The sequence below is a fragment of the Pan troglodytes genome, chromosome 3 (assembly GCF_028858775.2).
Source record: "Pan troglodytes isolate AG18354 chromosome 3, NHGRI_mPanTro3-v2.0_pri, whole genome shotgun sequence".
Lineage (NCBI taxonomy): Eukaryota > Metazoa > Chordata > Mammalia > Primates > Hominidae > Pan > Pan troglodytes.
Window position 1 is genome coordinate 169,176,708 of NC_072401.2, and position 26,067 is coordinate 169,202,774.

Sequence of the window (26,067 nt, forward strand, 5' to 3'; positions counted from 1 at the left end):
GTAGGAGACTTTTTATTACAGCTTCAATAATGTTACTTGTTATTGGTCTATTCAGGTTTTGGATTTCTTGAGATTCAATCTTGATAGGTTGTATGTATCTAAGAATATGTCAATTTCTTCTAGATTTTTCAGTGTATTGGCATGTAGTTGCTCACAGTAGCCACTAATGATCCTTCGAATTTCTGTCGTATCAGTTGTAATGTCTCCTTTTTTCACTTCTAATTTTATTTATTTGAATTTTCCCTCCTTTTTTCTCGGTCTGGCTAAAGGATTGCCAATTTTGTTTAACTTTTCAAAAAAACAATTTTTTTTGTTTTATTGATCTTTTGTAATTTATTTTTATTTTAATTTCATTCATTTCTGGTCTGACCTTTATTATTTATTTTCTTCTACTAATTTTGGGTTTTCTAGTTCTTTGAGATGCATCATTGGACTGTTTGTTTGAAGTTTTTCCTCTCTTTTGATATAGACATTTATAGCTATACATTTACTTCTACTTACTGTTTTTGCTGTATCCCATAGGTTTTGATATGTTGTTTTTCCCTTATCATTTGTTTCAAGAAATTTTGCCATTTCCTTAATTTATTTATACTGATCATTCAATAGCACATTGTTTAACTTCCGTGTATTTTTATAATTTATAAAATTCCTCTTGTTATTAATTTTATTTTTATTCCATTGTGGTCAGAAAAGATACTTGATATTGTTTCAGGTATTTTTTTTAATGGTTTAAGACTTGTTTTGTCACCTAATATATAGTCTATCCTTCAGAACCATCCTTGTGCTGAGGAAAAGAATATGTATTCTGCACCTCTTGGATGAAATGTCCTGTAAATATCTATTAGATTCATTTGGTCTATAGTGCAGATTAAGTCTGACGTGGAAGATCCGTTAAATGCTGAAAGTTGGGTGTTAAAGTCTCCAGCTATTATTGTATTGGGGCCTATCTCTCTCTTTAGGTCTAATAATATTTGCTTTATATATCTTGGTGCACCAGTGTTGGATACATATATATTTTTACAATTGCTATAGCCTCTCACTGAATTGACTCCTTTATCATTATATAGTGACCTGTTTGTCTCTTCCTAGAGTTTTGGTTTTGAAATCTATTTTGTCTGATGTAAGTATGGCAAATCCTGCTCTTTTCAGATTCCATTGGTATGAAATATCTTTTTCCATTCCTTTATTTTTAGTCTATGTATATCTTTCTAGGTGAAGTGTGTTTCTTGTAGGCAACAAATTAATTGCATTTATTGAGTGCTGTGTTTCCTCGACACAGCTATTTGGAACTCTCTGTCTAAAAGGTCACATATCTCTCTATCTCAAGGATTGGTTTCCTAGTGCCTTATGTAATTCACTTGGTGAAGTCACGTTTTCCTGAATTGTTGTTGATACTAGTAGATAGTCATTGGTGTCTGGGCATGAAAGAGTTAGGTATTTATTGTAGTCTTTATTGTATCAGTCCTTCTTGGGAAGGCTTTTCAGATAATTAAATGGACTTGGGTGTTGTGATCTAAGCTGTATCTGCTTTAGGGGGCATCCCAAGGCAAGTAATGCTGTGGTCCTTGTAGACTTGTAGAGGTACCATCTTGATAGTCCTGGACCTGATCCAGGAGAATTCTCTGGATTTTCAGGAAGAGACTCTTGTTCTCTTCCCTTACGTTTCCCCCAAACATACAGAATCTCTTTGTTCTGAGTCACCTAAAGCTGGAGGTTAATTGACACAACAACCCCTGCGGCCACCACTACTATGACTTTGCTGAGTCAAACCTCAAGCCAGAATGGCACTGGGTCTTGCCCAAGGCCTGCGTAACCACTCCTTGGCTACTACCTAGGTTCATTCAAGGTCCCAAGGCTCCACAATCAGCAGGTAGCAAAGCCAGCCAGGTCTGTGAGTCAAAGACTAGAGTGAAAAACCTTAGAAGTCTACCTGGGATTCTATTGTGTTGTGGCTTAGCTGGTACTGAAACCAAAAGATGCAGTCTTAACCACTATTCTCTCTCATTTCCAAAGGCAGAGAAGCCTCACCTCATAGGCACTGCCTACAAGGAGTACTACCAGACTACCGCCAGTGTTCCCTTAATGCCTAAGGTCTCTTAAGTTGGCTTGTCGTGAATGCTGCTTAGCCTGGTACTCACCCTTCAGAGCAGTGGACTCCACTCTGGTCCAAGGCAGGTCCAGATATGCCATCCAAAATTATGTCCTGGAATCGAGGACTCCAAGAGCCTAGTTGGTGCTCTACCCCTCTGTGGCTGTTCTAGTACTTCAGGTGCAAGAAAAACTCCCCTTAATTTTCCCTCTGCTCTTTTCAGGTAGAAATTTTGCCCCATACCCACCACAGCTGGCAATGTGCTGAGTCACACCAGAGGCCAACAACTCTCAGAGACTCACCCAAGACCCTCAGTGTGGTACCTGGGCATTGCTGCTGGTTATTCAGGGCCCACAGGCTCTTCAGTTAGCAGATGATGAATGCTGCCAGGACTGGGTCCTTTCCTTCAAGATAGCAGGTTCACTTCTGTCCCATGGTATGGCTAGAAATGTTGTCTGCAAGATAGATCCTGGGACAAGGTCTTCACACCTCCAACCAGTTCCCTATCTTGCTGTGGCTGAACTGGTATCCTAGATGCAAGACAAAGTCTTCCCCACGCTTCCTTCTCTCCTCCTCAAGCAGAAGGAAAGGGACTCTTTTAAAGCCTCAAGTTGTGCAGCCTGGGGTTAAAGAAGTGGTGATGCCAGCATTCCCTTGGCTGCCCCAGCTAAGGTCTCAGTATTTTGCATGCCCCTCAGTCCACTGTCTCTGGGCCTACTAGCATTAGGATTCACCTAAGAGTTGCAGTCCTTATGTCGTAGACTGCCTTTCGAGTTTACTTGGAGTCACAGAGTGCTGTAGCCTTTGGTGGAGAGGTTTGCAGGCACTTGAGTTTCAACAGCTGGGACTGGTGAGTCCCTTATGGCTCGGGCTGATTTATAAGTCCTCTCTCCTTGGGCAGGTGTCAGCTGAGTTTGGTCTGATTTTCCTTTCTGCTTTAACACGACAGCACTGAGTTCAATGCCTCACAGGTGTTCTGTTCTGCCTTGCCCGATGCCACAGACGTTTTCCTCACCATGCCGCTGTTGCCAGGGTTTGGGGGATTGACATTGATGAGTCAGGACTGTTTTTTTCGATTTTAGGCTCTTATGAAGGTGTATTTTTCTGTGTAGATAGTTGTTAACTTGGTGTCTTTGTGGGAGGTTTCTATTCTGGCATCTTGCTCTGCCTCCTTTCTTTCTGAGTTCTTTTAACTCTGAGTTATTTTATTCTGTATAATTTTTTGAGGTTACATATTATTATTTTCATGTCTTTTGGCTAATTTCAAAAGAGTAAACCATGTTTTTATATATTTTGTTGGTGTGGTTTATGGCATAATTTCATGGTGAAAAAGGATGTTATTCTGCTCCTTATTATACTTTTTTAAAACTTTTGCATAAGATTTGAACTTTTCCAGTTCTTTGTTTATTTCGATATGAAATTTGCATTTCCAAACTTTCAGGAATTATGAATTAGGCAGAAAATGTTGTACAAAAGTCAAATAATCTAATTCCATAGAAGTTTTATTTGTTGTCTCTGTTTAACGGTTCAAAATAAGTAGCTTGCACTTTTGCGAAGTGCCAATTCTGTTTTCCTTTTTCACTTATCTTAGTATCTGCATTCTTCCTTTAACTCTACTGTTCTTGACCTCAAAGTTGACTCAGTTTCCAGCAGTTTCTGCTTTTTGTGCAAACTTATGCAAAAAAAATAATCCCGATTGGTCAGTTTCAAGAGTTTTTATGTGACAACTCCAGCCTTTGTAGAACTTGTCTTGGAGCATGTGGACTATTAGTTTCAGCTTCTGATTACAAATTGACCACATGCTCTCCAGTGTATACGTGGCAATTTTGGGAATTGTTCTGTTCTTAGATTCACTGGAAACTCTACTGACTCTCTATGCTGTCCTCTTTCACTGACTCAGATAGTATGCAGGTCTTCTCTTTTTTAGTTGTTTGCTGCTATTTGCATATCTGGTACTAGAGAAGTAACTTGTTATGTACTTTTGTTGTCAATATTGTCCATGGATTTTTGTCTTTCCTATTCTATTGCTATCTATGTTTTGTGAGAGGTTCCAGAAAAGCTATTTTAAAAAAGCCATCACCACAATTTTGAAGAATCAAAATAGGCAAAACTTTGAAAAAGTACAAATACAAATAAATTACTTCACACACATTGTCTTACAATATATTGTTACGAAAAGTGCTCTGGATGGAGACAAACATCATATTTGTAAATTCTGTATATTTCAATGCAAATAAATAAAATTGTCAATGGTCTCCACTAAGCAGAGTTCGTTATCAGCTTACCAGTTATTCCAGCACATGAGAATATTTATCTCATTTAAAAATAGCATTACAAAGAGAAGCTTCAGTTAAAATGATTAGCAATTTTAAACTCATTAAGCATAAAATGGAAATTTGAAGAAAACTAGAAGTAACATTATTTAAAGAAAAATAAACTCTACTGGAAAAAATACCCTAATTTTATAGTGGATATTTCTTGTCCATTGCTGTAAGTATGGCTAGGAAACTGATTAAAGTATATGTGAATCAATAACGGGGTAATATTTCTCATATACTATTTTTAATATTCAGAGAATCAATATTACATTTAAAACTTTGCCTGGATATAAAATAATAATACCACATTTAGGTATAAAAAACTGTTCAGAGGTCTATGAATATAATGAATCCTATTTGTTGATTAATAAGCAAGTGTTTCAAGTAATCATATAATTTTGAATAGTTTGAGTGTTCCCTTTCTTCTTAAAAGCGTCTTCATTTGGAAGATAACTTATATGATTCCAGCCGTAATTAACAACAAAAAACTAGTAGGATTAACAGATTAAAGACCACAGTAAAATGAAGTATACTGAAATGGGATTATTAGGAATTAAAAATGTAGAAGTATGGTCAGAGAAGAATTTGCCGGAGTTGAGATTTTGATATTTTGAGATTTTGATTTTTGTGTAGTTATTCATAACAGCTATGACTTGGTTACAATCATGCAAATAAGTCAGTTTACATATGATGGAGAAGAGATTTTAAAAGTAAGAAAGTCAACAGACTCAAAACCTAGGATGTTGTATTGATGCTCATAGGAAGAGCCCTAGCCATAAAACATGTCTAATATTTTTAAGGAATGATAAGTAACACAAATTTTGTACAAAGCTTGTAGATTATAGTCTGATGACATATACTTCATTGGAGGTTATTTATTCTCTTGAAATGCACACATTTATCAAACAGGAAAGTTACATAAATTTTCCATATCAATTATTATTGAACTACATGTGATTTGGAGGCTGTAAAAGGCAGAAGGTAAAAGAGAATGATGTTGCCACAAGACACACCTAGCCTGAGATGAGGAAATGCAACAGAAAAACTTCCAGCCATGAGAATAAGTAGAAAGAACCAGATAAAACTAGATTTAGAAAACTCTCTCTCAAATTGAGTATATAGTGCAGGTACCCGATTTTATTTGGGTGCTTGGTTTTTAAGCTGTCCTCATAAAGAGTGGCCCTTTATTTGCATGTATTGATCAGTTACTATTTGCTAAAATTTTACATTTATTAATTAACTCATAATAATTTAGTAAAATAAATAATTGGATTACCATTTTATAGGAGAACTAAAATTTAGAGTAATTGTGAATTTTTTCCAATGTCACGTAGCTAGTAGAAGTTAGAACCTGGGTTAAAATTTATCACTGTTATATATTAGAGAGTGATTTATTGTAATTATGTCATGTTGACTATTCTTATTCACTTTGCTTTTAAAATTTAATTTAATCATTTTAATTAAAGTATTTCTAAGCATACTTACACAGTCTCTTATATTCTCCTTCCCTGGGATGTATGGACCAGCAATATGAACTCAATAGATTAAAATATTAGTGATGTCATCAGAGGTGACACTTGCCCCAAAATAAAAAATACTCATCAGTTATTCATTAAATAGTTATAAGAGAATATTGATTGATACTAATTTTGAATCATAAAAATTAAATGACATTTTATAAATGCATATCACATAAGATAAAATAGTCTAGGTATTGTGTGGGTAAAAATGTAAAATTTCAAATTTGCACAGACAAAATTGTTATAAGCTGAATGGTGCAGACAAGAAAGGGGCACGAGAAAAGGAAACAAAAATATAGCAACGTATTATTGTTACAGAATTTGTATATGTAAAATATGTGTAATATTAAAATATAAATAAAATATAAATAAAATATAAATATAAATATATATATTCAGTATCCTATGTTAATTCTATAAGTAAAATAGAAAAGTGTGTAGTGAATGAAAATATACACAAATGCATTCATAATGAGCCCCATCACTTATCCCAAAGGATTATGATTAATTGAAAACTATAATAAATACAACTCTACAAAATTGGAATGGGCTGTTTTTGGAAATTAGCTATGTACTCATCACTGAAGTTGGCTTCCAAGTATACTATTTAATGGACAGTCACAGATAAATGTGAAATATGTGACTCTATAGATGTGATTTTTGTATGTCCAGTTGTATTTTTCCAAGTGATTTGTTTTGAATCTTTTGAAGATGTGTTACTCATCCTCATTTAACTGACTACTAATGACACAAGTGATGTTCACTGTAAAGGTATGTTTAAATGCCAGCTCTTAAGATCAGTCTTAACTCCTATAGCATTTGCACAATATGGTACTGATATATGGCAGTTGAGAATTCTGAACATGTTGGGGGCTGTCTGACAAGCAAGTGATAAAAGCGTGGAGAAGGTGATTGAGCAAAGGGAAAAAGAAAAAAGAATGGGAAGTAGATGATTTTAAGGCCTGATGAGCTTTTTCACAAAATTTCTTGAAGTTCTCCTGAGATGGGAGAAGTATTTATCCCACTCTAACTGAAGAAAGGATTCTTCAAAATTAAAAATTATGGCCTTAGCCCAGGCAGTTAGACTATATTAACTCTTCTATGTGTCATAAATGCATAAGGAAAGACTTCACATAGACCCTCTCCCCTTTTTGATCTGACCTTTTGCTACATTTTTCTATCAATCATTTCGAAGGTCAAATTCCCCTGAAAAAAACCTAGATTCATATTTTGTAGATGAATTGTAACCTTCCCTGTAAATCATCTCTCATTTCTTCAAAATTATCTGTTTATTGTCTACATAAATACATAATTCACAATTTAAATTGAAGTTCTAAATCTCAGATGCTTTATGGAAACAGAATAAAAGACACACTTATCTTTATTCATCTCATTTTAAACTCATTATCACTAGCATGATATAGCCCCTCAGTTCTGCTGGAAACTGTCCTGACTTTCTCAGGTCCATTCATCTCCCACTTTCTCAAATGATGACTTTACCTCTATTCCCTTAACCTAAGTATTGCTTCCTGTTTCACGGAGAAAATTAAATAAAATTTACAGAGAAACTCCAAATGTCCTTAACATTACATTTATCAGCCTATATATGGACCCATATTACTAACTTTATCTTCTATTACTAAAGATAAACTGTTCCTGCTCCTTCCTAAGGTCATACTTTCCAGCTATACCCTAGATCTCATGCTCTATAGGATCATCAAGGACATTGCTCCAAAAACTCTTCCCCTTTCTCACCCATTATGTAGTTCTCCTTTTTTTGTTGATTTATTCCAAAAGTTTATGTTTTTGTTTCCTAGGGATATCATAACAAAGTACCAACACTGGGTGGCTTCAATGAAAAAATTTATTTTCTCACAGCTTTGGAGGCTAGAAATCTGAGAGTAAGTTGTTGGCAGTTTTGTTCTAAGACATCTCTCCTTGGTTTGTAGATAGCAGCCTTCTTCCTGTGTCACCATTTTCTCTCTGTACATGTACATGTCTCTGCCCAAATTTCTTTGTTGGAGATGGAGTCTCACTCTTATCACCTGGGCTGGAGTACAATGGCGAGATATCTTGGCTCACTGTAACCTCCACCTCCCAGGTTCCAGCAATTCTCCTGCCTCAGCCTCCCGAGTAGCTGAGATTTCAGGTGCCTACCACCACGCTCAGCTAATTTTTGTATTTTTAGTAGAGACAGGGTTTCACTATATTGGCCAGGCTGTTCTCGCACTCCTAACCTCAGGTTATCCACCCACCTCGGCCTCCCACATTGCTGGGATTACAGGCATGAGCCGCCGTGCCTGGCCCAAAATTTCTTTTTCTTACAGACATAAGTCATATTTGCATTGGGTTAGGGCCAGTCCTAATGACCTCATTTTAACCTCTTTAAAGATCACATCTCCAAATACAGTCACATTTTGTGGAGACTTTAGGACTGAGGTACTGGGGCTAGGATTTCAAAATATAAATTTTGGTGGGGACAATATTAAGCCCGTAGCAGTATACAAATATGCTATTATTTTTTCTCTGTCTGATGCTTCTTTACTTTCCTTCCCTTTTCAGCAAACTTCTCGAAGTGTTTCTCTACTTGCCATCATCATTTTCTCTCCTCTCTTTCTCAGGTGAACCTACTCCAAGGCTTTATCCCTACAACTCAACATAAACTGTGTTTTCAAGGTTACCCATGACCTGTACTTTGGAAAATGTATAATAATTTTTCATACTTTATCCTGATGACCTATTTATTAATTTACTAAGTATGCCCTAACAAAGTACCAATGACTAGGTGGCTTAAAAAACAGAAATTTATATCATTTCCATAATGCAAATTACAGTCACTGTCTTCCAAAGCCCCCAATCATGGCATCAACCTTGAAGACCATGATCGAGTACTGTGAATTAGGCCTGGGTCCAGGTGAGGCTCATTATGTGCAGTTTCTCAAGCACAACAGCTCAAATGCAGCATCTTTGGATACTGAGAAAGTGATATAAAATGATAAGTTATCCATCTTACTGTCCACATCCAACATAATGCTGAGATAGAAATTTAACAACCGTTAAAAAGAGGGAAGAAGAGAAAACATAGCAGCCACAAATCTGTAGCCAATTTGAAATCCACCGAGAAACATGTCATCACATTCCTCTATTCCAGGGAAAAGTCACAAATAGTTGCTCTCCCAGAAAGAATGGAAGAAGGTACCCAGTACATCCATGGTTCTCTCTGCCACTTCGCTCTGCCCTCCAAGCGGTACTTCCTTTTTTATGAGAAGTGTCCTCTGTTTGCAATTGATTAGATCTTTAGTCTCCCTATGTTATGTGCTATCATAAACAAATAGTAACTGATCAATACATGTAAATAGTATAACATACTATTTGTTTATGATAGCAAAGCACACGTATGTTTATTGCAGCACTGTTCACGATAGCAAAGACTTGGAACCAACCCAAATGCTCATAAGTGATAGACTGGATAAATAAAATGTGGCATATATACACCATGGAATACTATGTAGCCATAAAAAAGGATGAGTTCTTCTCCTTTGCAGGGACGTGGATGAAGGTCGAAAACATCATTCTCAGTAAACTAACACAGGAACAGAAAACCACATGCTGCATGTTCTCACTCATAAGTTGGAGTTGAACAATGAGAACACATGGACACAGGGAGGGGAACATCACACACTGAGGCCTGTGGGGGGTAGGAGGCTAGAAGAGGGATAGCATTTGGAGAAATACCTAATGTAGATGACAGGTTGATGGGTGCAGCAAACCACCATGGCAGTGTATACCTATGTAATAAACCTGCACATTCTGCACATATATCCCAGAACTTAAAGTATAATAATAAAAAAAAAAGAAGGCCAACACATCATCTCTAAATAAAAAGCATTAAGTAGCATTGAAAAAAAAATAATGATACAATGGACTTTGGGGACTTGGGGGAAGAGTGGGAGGGGGGGCGAGGGATAAAGGACAACAAATACAGTGCAGTGTATACTGCTCAGGTGATGGGTGCACCAAAATCTCACAAATCATCACTAAAGAACTTACTCATGTAGACAAACACCGACTGTACCCCAATAACTTATGGAAAAATAAAACTAAAAAAATTAAAAAATTAAATAAAAAAAGAATTTGTTGTAACGAAATGCAATCTGTACCCCAATAACTTATGGAAAAATAAAACTAAAAAAAAGAATTTGTTGTATGGCAGATATGCTAGTGATAAACTCTGTTTTTATCTAGGAATGTTTTGGTTTTTCCTTCATTTTTGAAGAATGGTTTTGCCAGATATAGAATTCTTGCGTGACTCTTTTCTTTTACTACTTTAAATATTTCATCCCACTACCTCTATGTTTTCTGATATGAAATTAGTTGTTAATCTCATTGAAGATCCTTTGTATGTGATGATTATCTTTTCATGCTGCTTTCAAGATGTTTTCAATATATTTGACTTTTGAAAGTCTAATTATGTATCTAGTTATAGATTTCTTTGAATTTATTCTACTATGAGTACATTGAGCATTTTGATGTGTAGATTAACATTTTTCATCAAATTATGATTATCTTTAGTCATTATTTCTTCAAATTTCTTTCTGCCCCTTTTTCTCTCTCCTCCTGGGATTTTCATTATGAATGAATTGGTACAGAAGTCTCCAAGACTTTCTTCAGTTTTTTTTTTTTTTTTTTTCCTGTTCCTCAGTCTGGATTATCTCAATTGATCTACTTTCAGTTTTGCTGATTCTTTATTCTGTCTGCTTGAGTCTGCTATTGAGCCCCCTCTATATAATTTTTCATATCAGTTATTATACTTTTCAACTTCTTAATTCCTATGTAAACTTTTAATTATTTAAATATCATTATTAATATTCTATATTTTTTGAGACAGTGTTCCAATTTGTCTTTCTCTTTAGACATTGTTTCCTTAGCTCATTAAACATGTTTAAAATAGCTGAGTTAAAGTTTTTGTCTTGAAAATCTAAGTTCTGGGCTTCCCCTTGGACAGTTCTATTTACTACTTTTTTCTTCCTCAATATGGGCAATAATTTCTTATTTCTTTGCATGTTCAGTCTTTTTGGTTGGGGACTGGATATTTTGAATATTATAATTTAGCAACTCTGGAAATTACATCCTCTGAAGAGTTTTTCAAATTACTCATAGACATCTCATTTCCCAGACTTTCCTCCCAAGTTTTAAGTTAGTCTGTCGTGTGGCTCAATTGTTTTCTAACCACACACAGAAACAATTAAAATATTTGCCTATACATGCTTTAAACATATGCATCCTTTCATTTCCTTTTAGGTGGCAGCTTTAGCGCTGGGCAAGTTCTGAGTCAGGTGAAATAAAGATAAGCCCTTTGAGCCAGTCTTCCAAGGAACCAACACACAGATGAAAAAAAAAAAAATTACACTTGCTCATTAATGAGGTCCAATCTTCTCCTATGGTACTGGAAATGTGAGCTGTTACTTCCAATACTACCAGAGTTGAAAAGTGGGAAATGAGAATGGGGGTAGTTAAAATGCCACACATTTAACTGTTCTTATCAAGATTCAATTGTTTTTCTTAAGCAAGCACTGGTTGTTGCAAACCTTTGGTTAATTTTCCGTGTTCCCCAAAATTTGTACTGACAGCTTTTCCCAGTATTTAATTTAATTGCCTATTTTGAAGGGATACAATTTTAGTTTCTTATTCCACTACTTTCCTGAAGACTATACTTTTCTTTTTCAATTCCTAACTTTTACATTAGTTTAAAAGTGATTATACCTTTCTTAGTTAATGGCGTCTGAGCAGTCTATAGACATTTTTTAAAAAGCATATTAAGGCTGAGCACAGTGGCTCACGCCTGTAATCCCAGCACTTTGGGAGGCCAAGGCAGGCAGATCACGAGATCAGGAGATCGAAACCATCCTGATAGTGACAGAGCTAGACTCCGTCTCAAAAAGAAAAAAAAAAATATATATATATATATCAAATATTAATGTACTATATTTTAACTAAGCTGATCTAAAGCTCCCTCTTTTTTAAGTTCTTAAAATTAAATTTAATTTTCACTCTTGAAACATTTATGTATAGTATCTTTAAAGATCCAAGACTTCTAGTCCTGTGCATTTTTATCAAAAGTTTTTAGAAAAAAAAAGGTATAGAATTTTTTGGCAGTGTGGTGGCTCACGCCTGTAATCCCAGCACTTTGGGAGGCCTAGGCGGGTGGATCATGAGGTCAGGAGATGGAGACTATCCTGGCTAACACGTTGAAGCCCCGCCTCTACTAAAAATACAAAAAAATTATCCGGGCGTGGTGGCGGGTGCCTGTAGTCCCAGGTACTCTGGAGGCTGAGGCACGAGAATGGCCTGAACCCGGAAGGCGGAGCTTGCAGTGAGCTGAGATTGCGCCGCTGCACTCCAGCCTGGGCAACAAAGCGAGACTCTGTCTAAAAAAAAAAAAAAAAAATTATAGAATTTTTCTTTGCTAGTCCTTTTATGCTCAATGTAACAATAAAATAGACATAAATATCAGCATATTAAAATGATTAAAAATAACAGGAGTATTAATTATATTCTGCCATCGCTGAAGTATAATACATGTAATAATAAGTATAGTACACACGTGGATAAGAAACAACAAGAAAATAACAACAGAGATAAGCCAGGCATGAAGAATGAAGAGTAATAGGTTAATCATACATTGAAATTACTGGTTTAAGAGAGAGGAAACATTTTGCTGGCAGATATTGTAAGATGGATGATTTCTAATTTGATACTAAAATGAATAAAAATATTACATTTCAAGTGTGGTTGACGTAAGCATGGTTACTCATGAGTGGGAAGATAAGTAACTCTTGTAATAAAAAGGTAACTATATAGAATTATAATACTTGCAATCCCCCTGGGGGTAGTATTTTAAACAGAAAAAAATAACAAATTTATTGCATTAAAAATCACTCTAAAAAGTTAATACCTTTATTCCTGCTATCAGGAGCAGAAAGAATGAAAATGTATGACTAGGTACTATTGAATACCCTGTTTAAATGAATGTAGCAAATCATTTAAATGCTCCAGGGTTTTCTTTTTCTTACCAAAAATCATCTAGGTACATAGGCAATTTAATTATGTCAGCTCAAGCAGTGTGCATTTTTATATCATAAAAAGAATAATTTAGAGTGTATATTTTTATAAAATCACCTTTTTATTTTTAGGGAAAATAGCATGACAGTATGATTTTAGACTATTCTGTTCAAACTTGTTCTAAGTTGGTTAGATAGTAAAATATTACCTACATGATTAACACAAAACCTATAGGATAGTATTAGTCACCATGTATCAAAAAATAAAAGAAATGTAAAATTATTTATACAAACAGAATAATGAAATACTAAACACATACACCAATAAGATCTTGTTAAGATCCCAGTAGGAGCAGAATTGAAACATAGACTTTAACATAAATGTATTACTTCCTACAAAATGTGTTTTTAAAATATTTTCCTAAGAAAGCCTCCTTGGGAAAGATCTTTAAATAAGTACTTGTACTTAAAAAATGCTCATAAATAAGGATATAAACATTGTATCCTGGGAGGAAAAAAAAGTTATGTTAAAATGAACAACTGAATGCTCTGCCTTCCAAATAATAACAGATATAATATGGAGAAGACCTTATGAATCTCGAATGAAACAAGCTCTGCTCAAGTGTGTGTTTTTCCCATGCATTATAGTCAGGGAAAGGAGAAGCCTTGTTGCTGCTCTTCAGTGCCTGGCAGCCAGGTTGGGGGTGACGGGTATGCTGCATACCCCTCATGCCTCTCACCAGCTTCTGGGTTATTTGCAGAAATAAATCCCTAAATTTTAAATTATGCCGATATTTATTATGTTAAAATATTGACAAAATAAATATTTTAAATAATCATCTGGTTTGTTTTGTGTGATTGATGAAAAACACAACATTTTCTTGGTCATTGAAAAGTAGATACTTACCAATTATGATTTATAACAAGAGTATATTATAGTATATTCCATTTATTTTTAATATTTGATCATATGACATATTAATATCTAATTAATTTTTCTTTTTTATAGATTTAGGAGGTATAATGGGATTTTTGTTACATAGATATATTGCATAGTGGTGAAGCCATTACATAAACAGTGTACCTTGTACCCATTAGGAAATTTCTCATCTCTCACCTGCTGCCTACTTTCAAAACCTTTCAAATTCTCCAGTGTCTATTATTCCACACTCGATGTCCATGTGTACACATTATTCAGCTACCACTTACCAGAGAACATTTGCTATTTGTCTTTCTGTTTCTGAGTCATTTCACTTGTGATAATGGCCTCCAGATGTATTCCTGTTGCCACAAAAGAGATGATTTCATTATTTTCTATGACTAAGTAGTATTCTATGGTATATTTGTACCACATTGTCTTTATCCAATCATCTATTCATGAACACTTAGGTTGATTCCATATCTTTGGTATTGTAAAGAATGCTATGATAAACATACAAGTGCAGGTATCTCTTTGATGTAATGATTTCTGTTCCTTTGGGTAGATACCCAATAGTGAGATTACTAGATCAAATAGTAATTCTACTCTTAGTTCTTTGAGAAATTGCCATACCGTTTTCCATACTGGCTGTACTAATTTGCATCCCACCAACAGTGTATAAGCATCCTTTTTTCTCTGTATCCTCACCAACACCTATTATTTCTTGACTTTTTAATAATAGCCATTCTGACTGCATAAGATGGTGTCTCGTTTTGGTTTTGATTTGCATTTATTTGATGATTAGTGAAGTTGAGCATTTTTTAATATGCTTATTGGCCATTTGTAGGTCTTCTTTTGAAAAAATGTCTGTTCATATCCTTTGCCCACTTTTTAATGGGGTTATTTGTTTTTGTTACTGTTGTTGAGTTGCTTAAGTTCCTTGTAAATTCTAGATATTAACCCTTTGTCATATGCATAGTTTGCAAATATTTTCTCTTATTCTTAGATTGTCTGATCACTGTTGATTATTTATTTTGTTGTGAAGAAGCTTTGTAGTTAAATTAAGTACCATTTGTCTATTTTAGTTTTTGTTGCATTTGCTTTTGAGGGCTTAGTCATTAACTCTTTGCCTGGGCCAAGGTCCAGAAGAGTTTTTTCTAGGTTTTCTTCTAGTATTTTTATAGCTTCAGGTTTTGGTAATACATTTAAGACTCTAACTCATCTTGAGTTAACTTTTGTATATGGTAAGTGATAGGGTCCAGTTTCATTCTTTTGCATATTGCTCACCAATTTTTCCATCACTATTTTTTAAGCAGGGTGTCCTTTCCCCAAAGTGTATTTTTATTGGCTTTGTCAAAGATCAGTTGGCTGTAGGTGTGTGGCTTTGTTTCTTGGTTTTCTATTCTGTCCTGTTGATCAATGCATCAATTTTCATACAAGTGCCATGCTGTTTTCTTACTGTAGGCTTGTATTATAATTTGAAGTCAGGTAATATGATGCCTCCAGGTTTGTTTCTTTTGCTCAGGATTGCTTTGGCTGTTTGGGCTTTGTTGTTGTTGTTCCATGTGAATTTTCGGATTGCTCTTTCTAATTCTGTGAAAAATGATATTGGTGTTTTGATAGGAATTGCATTGAATCTGTAGATTGCTTTGGGTAGAATGGTCATCTTGACATTATTCATTCTTTCAATCTATGAGTATGAAAACTTTTTCATTTGTTTATGTCATCTACAATTTATTTCACCAGTGCTTTGTAATTTTCCTTGTAGATATTTTTCACCTCCTTCCATTAATTGTATTCTTAAGTATTTTATTTATTTGTTTGTTTTGTCATATTTGTAAATAAAATTGTCTTCTTGATTTGGCTCTCAACTGGTTTGTTATTGGTGTATAGAAATGCTACTAATGTTTTTACATTGATTTTGTATCCTGAAATTTTAGTGAATTTTTAATCAAATCTAGGAGTCTTTCGGAAGAGTCTTTAGGGTTTTCTAGGAATAAGATGACATCATCAGTCAGCAGATAATTTGGCTGCCTTTTTTCCTATTTGGATCCCTTTTCTCTATTTCTCTTGTCTGATTTATTTGGTGAGGACTTCCAGTAACACGTTGAATAGGAGTGGTGAGAGTGGACATCCTTGTCTTGTTCCAGTTATTGAGGGAAATGTTTTCAACTTTTGCCCATTCAATATCATGTTGGCTGTGAGTTTGTAAGAAATGGCTGCTATTATTTTTAATTTCTTGAATACTTTTGTCATGAAGGGATACTTTTTTTTTTTTTTTTTACTTTAAGTTCCAGGATACATGTGCAGTTTGTGAAGATTTGTTACATAGCTATACATGTGCCATGGTGGTTTGCTGCACTTATCAGCCTGTCATCTAGGTTTTAAGCCCAGCATGCATTAAGTATTTGCCTTAATGCTCTCTCTCCCCTTGCTCCCCAAACCCCAACAGGCCCCAGTGTGTATTGTTCCCATCCCTGTACCCATGTGTTTTCATTGTTCAACTCCCATGTATGAGTGAGAACATTTGGTATTTGGTTTTCTGTTACTGTGTTAGTTTGCTGAGAATCATGGCTTCCAGCTTCATCCATGTCCCTTCAAAGGACATGGTCTCATTCTTTTTTATGACTGCATAGTATTCCATGGTGTATATGTGCCACATTTTCTTTATCCAGTCTATCATTGATGGACATTTGGGTTGGTTCCAATTCTTTGCTATTGTAAAATAGTGCTGTAAAAAGCATACTTGTGCATATTTCTTCGTAGTAGAATAATTTATAATCCTTTGAGTATATAACCAGTAATGGGATTGCTGGGTCAAATGGTATTTCTGGTTCTAGGTCCCTGAGGAATCGCCATACTGTCTCCCACAATGGTCAAGGTAATTTACACTCCCACCAACAACGTAAAAGCGTTCCTATTTCTCCACAGCCTTGCCAGCATCTATTGTTTCCTGACTTTTTAATAATCACCATTCTGGCGTGAAGTACCTCAGTTGGAAATGCAGAAATCACCCACCTTCTGCACTGGTGTCGCTGGGAGCTGGAGACCAGAGCTGTTTCTCTTTGCTCATTTTGCCCCCTCCACTGGGATGCTACATTTTTAATACTTTTTCTGCATCTATTGAAATTATTACATGGTTTTTGTTTTTAATTATGTGGTGAATCACATTTATTGATTTACATATGTTGAATCATTCTTAGATCCCTGAAATAAGAAACATTTGATCATAGTGTATTATGTTTTCAATGTGCTGTTGAATTCAGTTTGATAGTATTTTGTAGAGGACATTTCCATCTCTGTTCATCAGGAATGTTGGTCTATGGTTTGCTTTTTTTTTCGTTGCATCCTTGCCAGCCTTGATATCTGGGTGATACTGGCTTCATAATATGAGTCAGGGAGGTTTCCCTTCTTTTTACTTTTTTGGAGCCATTTCAGCAGAATTGATACCAGCTCTTTGTACATCTGGTAAAATTCAGCTATGATTCTATCTGGTCGGGGGCTTTTTATCAGTGTTGTTGGGAGATTTTTTTGTTTGATTCAATGTTACTGATTATTGTTAATCCGATCAGCATTTCTATTTTTTCTGTTTCAGTACTGGGAGGTTGTATCTTTCCAGAAATTTATTTATTTCCTCCAGGTTTTCTATTTTGTGGTTGTATAGTTGTTCAGACTTTAAGCCTTGACATTGGTAATAGTATTTCCTAAGAATGAAAATCCTTTCCTTCGGTTTGAAAATATGAGAATCTAATGTGGTCTGAAATAAGACTCTAAGGAAAGTAATCAAGTGAATCCACTAAAGGATGGTGATAAAGATTAGCAAAATAATATACTAAATACTCAAAACAATTTTTATTATTTACATTTATTAATCACATTCACACACTATTACTTTTATCCCTGAAGTCATATTTCTTGGATAAATTTTTGCCTTATACTTTAAAAATTCTAATTGTATTCAAACTTTTATATTAGTGATAAACTATTTTTGACCAATTATATTTTTAATGTTATATTGAGAAAAATAATTTTGTCAACTTGCATAAACGAAAAGAAGTAAAAACTATAAAAATATAGGCTAAGTTTGATTACATAGTTAATGCTAGTTTTAATTTTAATTTTTTCAAGTGTCTTTTTCTTTAAATGTGTTTATTTGATTTAACAAGTTCAAACAAATTTTATATTATACCTTATTACCTCCTGAATAATTATCAGTATCAGAAGCACATTACAACTAAAATCCTGTTTTAAATGCACATATAAAATCTGAACTACATAGACATAAAATATACTCTTAAATATTTAAAAATTTGAAATCACCCCTATTGTATGCATTTTTATCAGAAAATTTAGCATGAAAGTATTTAAAACATGGATTCATATAAAAAAACCCCAGAATTTTTTAAAGTAGAAGACAATGACAAGGAGGTTAATATTAACATTGATTATAGATAAGGTACTATTCTGGAAGTTTTTGATGAAATCATAATAAGCTATGTACTTTGTGCTCATGGAGCTTACTGCCTGGGAAAACTGGAAATTCAAAAGGAGCAAACATGTTTTCTCCTTAAAAATATTTCAAATGTTTGAAGCCCAGCTTCCTGGACAATCCACTTTTGTTTTCTTGCTTTTTTAGCTTGAAAACGTAAGCGAGACTTTTCTCCTGCAATAAGACATCGCAATTGTTTTTATACTTTGGAAAGTTTATTAGCATTGAGAATTTATGTGGCAAATAAATCACATTTTTCCTCCTTAATTCAGAACCACTGAGAAATATGGCACACAAAAAGGCGGAGACCCAAATGCTAATTTATTAGTAATACAGATTGAGAATATGGCTATTTTTCTATGGGCAGGTGGGCTTGCTCATAACCACTCCTGCATAGCCTTGTCCATGGGTGGAAACTATCTTGCAGCAAATGCTAGGAAATGGAGTAGTAGAGGATGCTTTAACAGCCAGTCTGAGTCTAAAATGCAGACGGAAAAGGGTAAAGGGTAAACACAAACAGAAAAGGAAAAGTTCAATGTTTTCCTCCCAAACTCACCAGTAAGGTATTTCACTCTTTCCTGGGGTTACAGAGAGGGAGTGAGGTAGTACAGAAGGTAGAATGTTTGTCACGTATTTTTTTTATGGCTGGTAATTGAAAAATAATTCTCTTGTATAGAAATAGTATAAGTGAAGATTAAAACCTATCACACCTGTACAGTTACTCTGTCAATATATTGGAACCCTATTAGAATGTTTCATCCTTTTTCATTCATTGGTTGCCATTATATAGGTACAACTGCTACAGTCCAACTTTCATTTGAAAAAAAAATATCATAACTTTTATACTCACCTATTAGAAAATGTGAACTTTTACTTGGAGCCCAGATCAAAGTGGTTGCATAGCAGGGTATGTAACAAATCATAGTTTCTATCACAGTGAGACAGAAATCATTTTATGAATGTCAGGGTGCCAAATTTTGATATTGTTTTACAGCTAATGTTTAACATAGAAGATTTCATATTTTTTATTCCTATTGTGAGAACTACAGTTTAAATCAAAGAGTGTAAACATAACATTTATCTATTTTTCAAAAAACATTACTGATAATTGTTTCTTTTGTGTAAAGGAACACAAATCTTCTTGTCACTGAATTGTATAAATCATCTTCCAGTCTGGTGAGAGTCTATTATTAGTGCATCCAACGAAGAAAGCATCTTGCTTTAGTCAAAGAATTATAGAAACTTGGAATTTTGGAAGGACATTAAGGATCATTTCATCTAAATCCTGCATTTTACTAATGAGGTCCAGACGTCTAGACAAGTCAGTTGATTTTCACAAGGTTAGATTTAAATTCATAATAGGCTAAGGCTAGAACTCCATTTTCCTTGCTCATTTGTTCACTGTCAAGGCTATAGTTCAGACTGTTCTTTTTCTACGTGGTTCCAATATACACAAATTTGTTATCACAGTTTAGGTACATGACACCAGTCGCTAACAACATGGTTCCATTTTCAGTTTCCACGGTCTATGAAGTGTGAGTATTTGCATAAAGCGCAAAATTCACTGTCAGCCCTTTCATCCACTAATCAGTAAATAAATAGCAAATGAGCACCATAGTCGGGGATGGACTTTCAAAGTCTGGCAGTGATTGTTCCTGCGGATCTCTTATCTAATGCATTCACAGATAGCAAAGTACATAGTTGTGTTGCCTCCTTTACCCCCAGTGATAAATCCATGTGGCATTTTACAAAAAAAAAAAAAAAAAAAAAAAAAAAAAAGTATAATCAAGGGAGAGAATGATCCAACAAAGACAAAAGTGCAGCAAAGGAAAAGAAAAACACAAGAATGCTGGAAGTGAAATTGATTATGATTAGGAGATTCAAAAATGGCAATAGCAAAGCGATGCTAGGAGGAAACCTGGGTCTGTGTGAAATTGTGGTACAGACCACATTGAAAATGTACAATGAATAAAACAAACAAAGTAACATCTCTTTAACATATTTTATTTTATTCACTCTGGGAACAAAAAGTTGTGTATGGTCAAAGTGGAGTGTTTACTTCTTGTGTTAGGTGGAATACACTTCCCAAAATGTCAATGTCCTAAGCTTTGCAACCTGTGAACATGTTACTTTACATGGCAGAAGGTACTTTGCAGATGTAATTTAATTACAAACCTTGAGTTAGAGAGTATATCCTGAATTATCCAGCTGGGCCTAATGTAATTACAAGGTTTTTATAGGAGGAAGACAGAAGGTGACAGTCAAAGAAAGCTTAACAAGGTGAGCGCATCTTATCGTATATGATCTTACAAATGAATAACCTTCCACAGCAAGCTTAGAGGGAAATGTGACTATGGAAGAATGGTCAGAAAGATGCAATGTTACTAGCTTTGAAGATAAAGGGGTAGAGTATGAGCCAAGGTGTATCAGCAGCCTCTAGGAACTGAAATAGGACAAGAAACAGATTCTTCTCTCCTAGAGCATCCAGAAAGGAACGCAGTCCTGCACACACCTTGATTTTAACCCACTGAGACCTGTGTCAGGCTTTTAACTCACAAAAGTGTAAAGATAATAAGTTTGTATTGTTCTAAGCCTCCACATTTTTGGTAATATGTTACTGCAGCAACATAAAACTAATCCGCTTGCTCTTTGAATTGCACATATTATGGCTGACACTTTTATTATATGGTGAAAATAACTTTGCAGAATCTAAATAGAATGTCAGTGGAGCTAAGAATGAATAGCTTATTAGGGAATGTTGACACTGCTGCCATTCCAGTTCCAAGAACTTAGTGAAGGCAGACTTATTTACAGAAATGAGGAAAGTGTGAGAGGATGGAGATGCCCAAGAGGAAGTGATCAGCAAAATCACACTAGAGAAACTCTCAGACATATTTTATGACATTAAAAGCTCCAGGAATGAGAAATATCAGGGGCATATCTACTCTTAAGAAGAAAGAAGTATGAGAATTCACCAAGACATAGAAACATTATGAATAAGTTATGTGATGAGAAGGTAACACTATTCAAACTACTTGTGATAAGTCTTTTACAAAGAAATATAATATTTAATTCTCTATATCTAATACTTTAAATCACAATATTCCAAACAAATACTAGTTTCACTGCATGTTTCATTTCCATATACATTTGTAGTTGACAGAGAGTTTTAAAATTTTTGACATATTTGCAAAAGTAATGGAGCAATCATATGTTCCATAACACTCGTACTATTATTATTGATAATTATGACCATTTGGCACAGTCCTAGCTTGCATGATCCTTTTGAAGGTCTTGCATTACCACGCAAAGCAAGAGCTGCCTGTATATGATTGTGTGAATATAACACAATTGGATTTTCTGTTTGCTTCTTGGTGGACACGTGGGTTGTTAATAGCATTGCTGTGATCTCGCTTCTACATATATTTTAGTGAACAAATGTGTACATTTTTATTCATATATACTAGAAGGTGAATTGTCATGATAGAAGATATATGAATTTTTAGATTTAGTACAAACTGTCAGGTAAAACCTTCCAAAGGAGTTGTATTAACATTTACAAATTTATATTAATATTTTTATTAGTCCATTTTCACACTGCTGATAAAGACATGCCCGAGATTGGGCGATTTACAAAAGAAAGAGGTTTAATTGGACTTACAGTTCCACGTGGCTGGGGAGGCCTCAAAGTCATGGTGTAAGGTGAAAAGCAGGTCTCACATGGTGGCAGACAACAGAAGAGAAACTGTGCCGGGAACCTTCCCTTTTTAAAACCATCAGATCTCATGAGACTTATCTCTCTATTATGAGAACAGAACAGCACAGGAAAGACCTGCCCCCATGATCCAATTACCTCCCACTGGTCCCTCCCACAACATGTAGAAATTCAAGATGAGATTTTGGTGGGGAAACAGCCTAACCATATCAATATTATAAAAATATGCTAATATTATATGATATTATCACTGTATATAAGTATATAAACTTTTATTTATGTAAGTTGACATTACTTCACCTTAATTCCAAAATTTGGCATTGTTAGCCTTATTTTTTTACCATTTAGTGGAGAATATAGGTATATTTATCATTGCAGTTTAAATTTGCATTCACCTGGAGATTCAATCCCATTTTCTTTGCCTTTTGACTATTTCGTTTTCTATTTAGTCATCTTTCAATTTATTTATTTGTGGGAGTTTTAAAATATGTTATAGTTCTTTATATTGCCTAACTCTTTTATAATCTATGAATTGTTATTCATACGATATTTTTTCTACTTCATTTCTTGCTTTCTCCCTTACCAAAGGATATCCTTTGATGAATAGAAGTTTTAAGCTTGTATGCACTCAACATTTTCATCTATTTTTTTGCCAAGTGCCCTTTTAAGTTAATAAACTTTTTTTCACCCAAAGTAATAATGGCATTCTTAAAGGTATTCTCTTATTTTTTTAGTGGAAGTGTTATAGCGGATTTTTTTTTCAGATTTACATCTACAATTCCTCTTGAAATAATGTTTGTGTATGTGGTAGTGTGATGGTAAAAATTATTTTTGTTTTTTCCATGTGGACATTCAATATTTCCACTAACATTTGTTCAAAAGACCATCTTTTCCCAACTGATGTGCCAGTTTCTCTCTTGAGTTATTCTATCCTCTGATCCCTCTTCTCTTCACACTATGACTACCCACACACTCCTTCTGTAAATCTTCTTTTTCATTGTCCTGTAAGGTTTTAGGCTTGCCTATTTTACTTAATCTGCAACAGAAGCCTCATGGTTAGGCAAAATAAGCTTAGTAAATATACATTACTAAGTAAATGCCTTATACTTAGCAGAGCTTAATTTTGTTCTTAGAAGCAGATCCTGAGATCTCAAACAATTGAGAAAATATGGAGAAGGGAGATCTTTATTCTTACATGGGGGAAATAGGAGATATTTTTAAGAGAAATAGGGAGTGAGGTGAAGCTGGAAACTCAGGTGGAATTTTAACAGGCAGATAAGAAACCAGCAATTTCAGAAGAGGGAGTAACTTGAGTACAAGCAGAAGGTGATAAAGCTGTTTATGGGAGAGAGAAAAAAATGGGTGTGACAAAACCATGAGGGAATGTGCATTTTAGGATGTGTGTGTGAGTGTATATGTGAGAGAGAATGTGTGTGTGCATATGTGTGCATGCGAGAGACAGTGTGTGCATGTGTGTGTGTATTTGTGTGCATGTGTTTGTTTGGGTTGAGTGCTAGGTTATAAATCTAAGAGGACAACATATTACCAAGTTCTGAAACTGAGAAAATATGCTTTGGAGTGAATACAGAAAAAAGTACATTGAGGTATGGGAAGAAAATATTAGGTGTTTTGATCTAAATATGACATTGAATGTTAGTAGTGTTCAATATTTGTTTTAGCCAGCGGCATCTTCCATCTTTCATAAGTCAATGAGAGGACTAAAGGTTTCCTGAGAGAAGGATGAGGGTCACATGAGGCAGAGGAATTGTCAGTGGCTCTTGGATTTCTGGCTTTGTTTCTGGTTAGTGTGATAATTTAATAAAGATGTACTTGGTTAAAGTGAATTTATAAATTTTGTTGTCTAGTTTTAGCTGAATGAATGTTTGCAAAAAAGGCACGTGGTGAAAATTATCACTGTAAAGAAATGAAAGATGGAAAGTACTGGCAATCATGAAAGTTAAGGCAAACAAAAAGACAAGGGTATAGAGTTACCCTTTCATACCTAAGAGCAGCTCTTTTCAGATATTTATGACGTATGTCAATTATAATCTATTTACCTTTGTGAGTAAAATATAAAAATATGTCATCTAGAAGATTATTAAAAATATGAGTTACTTTCTCTGTTTTTAACAGTTAAACTTTCGCTGCTTTTGTTCTGTGAGAGATTAGCTAAAAATACTATGTCATCATGATCAGCTTACTTTAAAATTAAGCATCCGAAGTCTGAAGGCAAACATTTTTGTTTTTTTTGGTGCATTTAGTCATGCAATAGTTAATCCAAAACTTTATAATGTGTACTAAAGTGAATAACCAATGCTTAAGAGCCTCAATTTTCTGCTTTAAAAAACATGATTGAGAAAAAGGAATTCTCACTGTGAGAAAAATAGCTGAAATGTGAAATGATAATCAGAAAACAATATTACAACAAATTAAATAAATTTATTGTTAGTATATTTTAACCAGAAGACATTAAGAATATAGTTGCATATTTGAAAAATCAAAGATCAGAAACATTAATACTGAATGGGAAGACTTTAGATAAACTCAATTAAAGCATGTGTATATATGTGTGTGCATGTATGTGTATACATATATGTATGCATGCTTTCATTCAATATGCTGTCATTCAGTGCACATACATATGCTTGTATGTGTATATATGTATATGTATGTGTATATACATATACATACATGCACACACACACACACACACACATACTCACAAATTGTAGCTGCCTCATTCCTTTAAATGGCTGAAAATCATGTCCATGATTCACATAACAAGTTTGGTTTTGCTGAATATTTATGGTATTTTCAACTTTTTATTATCTGTATTAGGAACAGGCCTTATAGTTACTCTACATTGAAACATCTGTGACTAGCAAATTTGTCTAATCAAGCAAAGTATTAGCAAGTCTTTCATTGTCAGATATTTGCTGTGTACTCTGATGTCACCTTTATGAATAAGAAAGTGATATTTCACTCCCTACTTGCTGGATCTATCCCTCTGTTATTAAATTATTTTGTAATCAGGCAGGAAGCTAGGGTTACTTATTAGCTACTTAAACTTCAGCATGTGATACACTGAGCAGATACATTGAGAAAGCGAAGGGAAGTGAAATTTGATGCTCAAAATAACAGTTGGAAAACACAGCCCTGGTGAGGACTTGATTAGGTGACTTCAGCCATGAGTAAAATAGGCCATTTAAGATTTGACTTTGAAAAGTTAGTTGAGTTTGTGGTGGCTTTATCACGGGTGAGATGGTGCTTTTGGAAAAGGTAGGTAGGTATGTTTCTAACAGCTGAGTCTTAATGAATACAGAGAAGTCAATGGAAAGTTTATCAAACTGGTACATGGCTTGATGCCTTTCTAAGTGGCCTGGTGTGGCTTATGTTCATGACACAATACAGGTTGGCCTGGAGGTGCAGGTGGGGCAAGGACACTAACAGCGTATTAAAAGTGATACTAAAAGCACACTGGAAGAGAGATTTCTACTTAAATTGAAGTCTCATGTCAAAAATGAAACAACATTTTAGTAATATTTTTTACACCGTTACTGATGTTTTTCAGCAAGGTCTTCAAAATAACTAAGTTCTACGTGGGTTAAAGAGCACCAGAATATGAAGTTGTATCCTTGAATTGTTAGTGCCATGTTTTATTTATTTATTTTTATTTTACTACTTAAATTTCTTTTTTTTAACATTTTTCTAAATTTAATTTTTAAATATTTTGTTTATTTTATTTTATTGAGACAGAGTCTAGCTCTGTCACCCAGGCTGGAGTGCAGTGGCACAATCTTGGCTACTGCAACCTTCACCTCCCAGGTTGAAGCAATTCTCCTGCCTCAGCCTCCCTAGTAGCTGGGATTACAGGTATGTGCCACCATGTCTGGCTAATTTTTTGTTTGTATTTTTAGTAGAGATGGGGTTTCGCCATGTTGGCCAGGCTGGTCTCT